This window comes from Candoia aspera, chromosome 4, assembly GCF_035149785.1.
Source record: "Candoia aspera isolate rCanAsp1 chromosome 4, rCanAsp1.hap2, whole genome shotgun sequence".
Taxonomy (NCBI): domain Eukaryota; kingdom Metazoa; phylum Chordata; class Lepidosauria; order Squamata; family Boidae; genus Candoia; species Candoia aspera.
In genome coordinates, this window is record NC_086156.1 from 111,508,395 (window position 1) to 111,514,394 (window position 6,000).

Here is a 6,000-nt window from a genome sequence, read left to right on the forward strand (position 1 = left end):
TTCCGGGTTTTCAAAGCTATTATACCATCCATATGCAAATTAAAAGTCTAGATTTCCTCTCCAGAAGTCTATAAATAAAAAGTTGGCTTGGCAGATTGACAACATCCTTTCGTTTTTTTCCTTAGCTGATCAAAATCATGCCTTCCTGGCCATGTCTTCTCCTACTGGCAGCTTCATTGGGAGGTAAGGCAACATAGAAAGAAGGATATCTTCCGCAGAACCACGTATAATGATCCAGGCATTCAAGCCTTCAAAGGAACTAAAAACAAAGAGAAAAGAACAAGAATACAGACATCAAATAAAACTGGGAACCTGCACTTTGATATACTCCTGAACCCCAAATTCAGATTTTCTCTATTCTTATGCTATTTGTGCTGAAGGACATCATATGTTCCTTTGCTGGGGATGACTACTGATAAATATAGAATTGGACAAATAGCTAAATTAGAGCTTCTAATAAATAAAGATGACAAAAAGGGACATAAAATATTAGAAAACATAGGATGTGAGAGTTTGTGTGTTAAAATAATCTTTCTCTCTCTCCCCCTCCTCTTTTTTTTTTTTTTTTTTAATAATCCACGGGGATCCAATCTGAAATACAGTTTCTCCAGTCTGGTCCAGAAATTAAAAAGCCTGAAGAATCAATAGGATTGACCTGTAAGGCATCTGGATATACCTTTACTAACTATCGTATGAGCTGGATCAAACAGGCACCAGGAAAAGGACTGAAGTGGGTGGGTTCAATTAGGACAGATAATTTTTAGACGTTCTATGATAAAGCTTTGGAAGGTTGAGTCACCATCACTGTGGACACTTACATCAGCACCACGTATCTGCAGATGACTAACCTCAACACTGACGACACAGCTGTGTATTACTGTGCAAGATGTACCCTGGAGAAAACCACGTTCATAGTCATTCATACATCCTCCAGAGAAGACCTGTTGCTTGGCTAACAAGAAAGCTAAACTGAACTGCTGATGTATGGTCCCATAAAATCTTAGAAAGACAGAACCTGAAATGGAATCAAATAATCATCGAGTTCCATTCCATTCACCTCCTTGCCCAGAGAAAGAACCACTGACACATTGGTCTTCTGGTATTTCAATTTGGACCATTCTGATAAAACAGGAAATAACAGATGTACACAGATCCAGGCTTTTTTGTTGTTGTTTTGGTTGCATACGTATAGATATGAGAGCAAGCCAAAGACTGTGCTACAAAGTTGACCAGGGTTCAAGCAGAAACCTCTTAATTTTTGCAAGCTTTCCCCTTGAAATATACTCTACTTACAGTGCTGGGAAAAACGGGGATTGACATTGGATGCTGAAACTGCAAGCAGCTCACTGGTCCAGCTTTGAGGAATCTCTCCTTTCCCAAGCCTATCCAGATGCATGCTGAATTCAGACACCAAACTAGAGTTTAGAAGAAGTGCTTCCATGGGCAGACTTGCAAAGAGAATCTCCTGTGGTTCCAAACTGGAAAGAAATTTGTTTAGATCTATGATCAAAACAATCTTTTGAAGAGCCATTCTTAGAATGAGACATACTGAGGATAATGACTCCCACCATTGTCCCTGCATGTGTTTATTACTCTAATTCACTCTACATGGGGCTGCCCTTGAAGACTCACCAGACACTTCATCCAGCGAAAAAGTTGACTGCTTGTGTCCTTATGGACCAGATCTAGTATTGTCATATCACAATATGCTTCAGGCCATTGGTTTGTTTCTCAATGCAATTCAGAGTGATCACCTATCTAGCTCTATATAGCTTGGGACCTATGTATCTTCAAAATCACTTTTTCCACGTAGGATCTGGTAGTCCAATATGCCTAGTTAGAGAATGCCTGCTGAGTGTCCAACCTACTGGGATGTATGGCTGTTTTCTATGGGAGATTCCTTCCCTATGGAACAGCTTGCCCCCAGATACAAGACTGGCCCCCTCTCTTACAGTCTTCCAGAATTTTTTAAGACCAGGTGATTCCAGAAGGCCTTAGGAGAACAATTATTTTGTTCTGAGAAAGGTGTGCACCATGAATATTATATTAGGAAATATTTATTGTTTGCAGTATTTTTCATATTTGGAAACTGGAAAAAGGGGAAAAAATAAGGCCCCTATAATATCAGTAGATTAATTCAACCCCTAAATTTATCCTCACACCTATGCCATATAGAAACATATTGCTCCATTTCCTCATGCTTAGAATATAAACAAATTTGTTTTGGTGACTATACATTGCTTTGAGTTGGATAAGAATGAAATGGAATTAAAGTATCCTAAGTAAATAAATGGATCAAACTGCCTTGGGGGTTCGGGGGTGGACTTACCTTTGCTGAGGTGTTTCAACAGAAGCCTACCCCTAGATATGGGCAAGAAGGGACAGATGGCATCAGCCTTTATGGTGGTCCAGGAATTAGCTTTGCACAGCAGTTCTTGTAAGGTTTATTCCTGTGCCATAGCTGAGTGAGAACATAATTTGTTTAGTTGCAAAAGAGCTATAAAAGGCCCATGACATCATAAAGACACAAGAGAGGATGTTATCCATCCTGGATTAATGCAAGTGCCATGTGTGGAGGGGTGAAGGGGTCCTTTGTCCTAGACAAGAGGATGCTGGAGATGCAGAAAAGATACTTTCTTGCACTACATGAGTTCAGCTGGCACCCTGACTCAGACTTTGATCAATTGGACTTCAAATCTCATTTATACTCAGTTACTCAGGCTGCAGGAAATGAGATAATGGAATGGTGGGTTCTAGACTTCATTGCTTCTATCTCTATCCCCCATCAGTTCCTTTTTGTTGTACAGTTAAACACTGTGGGGCCCTGGGTCACAGTGATTTCCTCCAGCACAAATACTTCTCAGAAGATTACAGAACCACAGAGAGCATCCAACAATGGGCTTCTACTTTTCTCAACAGCATTGTAACTGCATTTCCTTTGGTGCTATCAAACATTTATGGGCAGCACCAAGGGAAGTTGTGAAGGCCACTGGCTTTTAAAAATCATGCTCATATTAACAAGTAACCAAGGTGATTTGTCTACTAGATTCACATCTTTGCTTTGGTTCCTGGCCACTGAGGCCAACTCTCATAAAATATTGCACCCATAACCTCTGCTGAATGGAAAGAATTCTCATGGAAAGAAAAGTCATGAATTAATAGATTGTGGAGAACTTTCCACTTTTATGGCCATAGAACAAAAATGCAATAAACAGGCAGAGTTCAACGTGATCAATGTGGTGGGTCCCATAACTAGATTCAAGCACAATTATTATCTGTTAGAGGTAGCCGGGCTGTCAACTCTTAGACCACTGTCCAGAAAAAGTTAAAATCTATATATGTATATGCTCAAAACTAGAACCTTTATTTGTAAGCTAAATTTCCTGGGTAATGATATGAAGTGCTCCAAATCCTGGTGTGCATAGGTGCACATTTGCACATGTTTGGTTTCTTCAGGTACGTAATAAGGGGTTAGTAATTGGGATGGCATTTACACAATGACATACAGTGTGAAAGCTGTACACAAAGAGATTTGCTTTCTCACCCATAACTCTAGAACTGGAATAGTCCAGGAAAAGTGAGAATCCTTCCCAGAATTCAGAATTTATCAACTTTATTCATTGCCTCAAGGAGATTATAATGGTCTTTGACATTCCTAACTTTAAAATCCATTGATCGTGACCTGTGATATTTAGGAGTGAAGAAAGAGCTACTTGGAATGAGAACAGATCATAACATCTGGTTTCATTAGAAGATACTGTGTGCACTCTGGAAGTAGAGGAAAAGTTGATAGTTTGGTATACCTACACATGTAGCTGTGGATAAAATGGAATAGGCTTCTCTGCCTACCTCCTATATAGCTAGTTCTGATGGCCTCGTGCAAATTACGTTCTGCTGTTGCCTTCATTAATTGGAAGGCACACATAGAAGAGACTGATCTTTCAGTCCAACAAGATTTCATTCTGCTTCACATTTGCAGAGGTTTTCTCTTTTCTTGAAACCATGGATCTCAGGTTGTTGCTGAATTTCCTGGTGGTTTTCCCGGCATGTAAGTCCGGTTACACTTTCTGTTGAGAGATAGAAATGCTGACACTTGGCCATGTGGTATTTTTTTCACATATTTTCTTCTGCACTGTTTTTCTAAAAATGCAGGCATTTCCTCAGATATTACACTGACTGAATCTGGTGGTGACCTGAAGAAGCCAGGAGAGACTCTACGGCTGACTTGTACACTTTCTGGATTTTCCATCACAAGCTATGGAGAGAACAGGATCCGTCAGGCCCCTGGAAAGGGACTGGACTGGAATGGTGTTATCTGGAGTGGTGGAGGCACTAACTATAACACTGCTCTCCAGAATCGGATCAGAATCACAAGGGATACATCCAACAACCAAGTGTTCCTTCAACTGAATGCTTTAAAGACTGAGGACACCTGCACTTATTACTGTTCAAGAGACATAGTGAAGAAATACTTTGCTTGAGCAACACAGACACTTCTCTCCCTCAAAATGAGGCATTTGGAGTATGGGTGTGGGAGCTGGCCAAAACCTGTTTCTCATGCTTCGTTAACTGCAAACGCCTAACACCCAACACCTCACAAGTTCCACTGTATACTTCAGGTTGCAATGAAATGGAAGATTATAAATCCTTACACTATTCTGTAGTGAATTTTTTTCCAGCAAGGGAGGAAACAAGGAGCTGTGTACATTTATGAGAATATATGTAATGTCCTGTGTTGTGTTGTTTTGTTTTGTTTTTAAATGTGGCAGCTTTAGTTGAAGGATTGATTATGCTTACCCAGGAACTCCAAAGCCTTGCACCTTTCCAAGTTGTGCTTTTCCCTGCTTGGCCTCTGGACTTTCTTCCTCTGGACAGTCCTTCCTTTCTCTGAAGGAAAAGCACCTTCTGTCCTTTTGCTGCTGGACTTCTCTATTTGCTGGTGGCCACAGAGCTCCAAAAACAATACCTTTCCTCTTCTCCCCACATACCTGAGTTAAGGTTGTTCTCTTATTGGCAAGTTTGCCATGCTGATGCTGGGAGAAAGGCTCAAATGGGAGATAAAGTTGACACCAACTTGATGGCACATAATCCATCAATCAGTCAGTCAAATAGAGTACTAAAATCTGCATAGGATGAGAATTGAAAATCAATTATTTTCTTGGAATATAGAGGATAAACTTGCTCAGCAAAGCTACTTGAACGGATTGCATTCAACTGCTACATGTCAAAATGAATCTTTGCCTCTTCTCAATGTTGGTCTCTTATTGCACCTTTTTATATGAACATATGGACAGCTTTCAGATACCACATGAAGCCATGATTGTCTTAAACATGTTTTACTGAATCATTCACCACAGAATCAAAACGAGTCTAATTATTTCAAATGTTTATCAAAAGGCAAAAAAGTTTTGTAAGGTATGGCCCACTTTGACAGGTACAAAAGTGGCTAAATTGATATGAGCTGAAAGCTTCTGCCTTTTAATAAAATTTGTTAGTTGGAAAAGGTGCTGTCAGACCCTTTATAATTTTCTTCCACCACAGATTAACATGCCTCTACTCCTACAATCACCACTGAAGGTGGTAAGTCAGTCAGTGAGCAATGGTACAGCCATATACTTCCCAGGTCCAACAATCTAATGGAATGTTCCATCTCCTTGTTATGAGGCAGCGAGAACTTAAGTCTCTTAAAAGGGAAAACGTATGCAGACTAGTTTATCATAAATTAATCTCTCCCTCTGCTGCAGCTTCATTCACACTTGACCTCCTGTTCCTTCTAGAGAAAGATCTTCAAAGAGATAATAACAGAGAAGAAAAGGGATCATGAATTGGCTTCACCTAATTTTCATTCAAACAACTTTGGAAGGTATGTCACTGCTGATGTCCTCGTTTTCTTCAGCTCATTCTCAGAGATTATCTGTAGATATCAGAAAAAAATGTTTTGATCATTAATTATGATAGTTTTGCTTTCTTATAATTACAGTGATTCATTTCCATCATCTG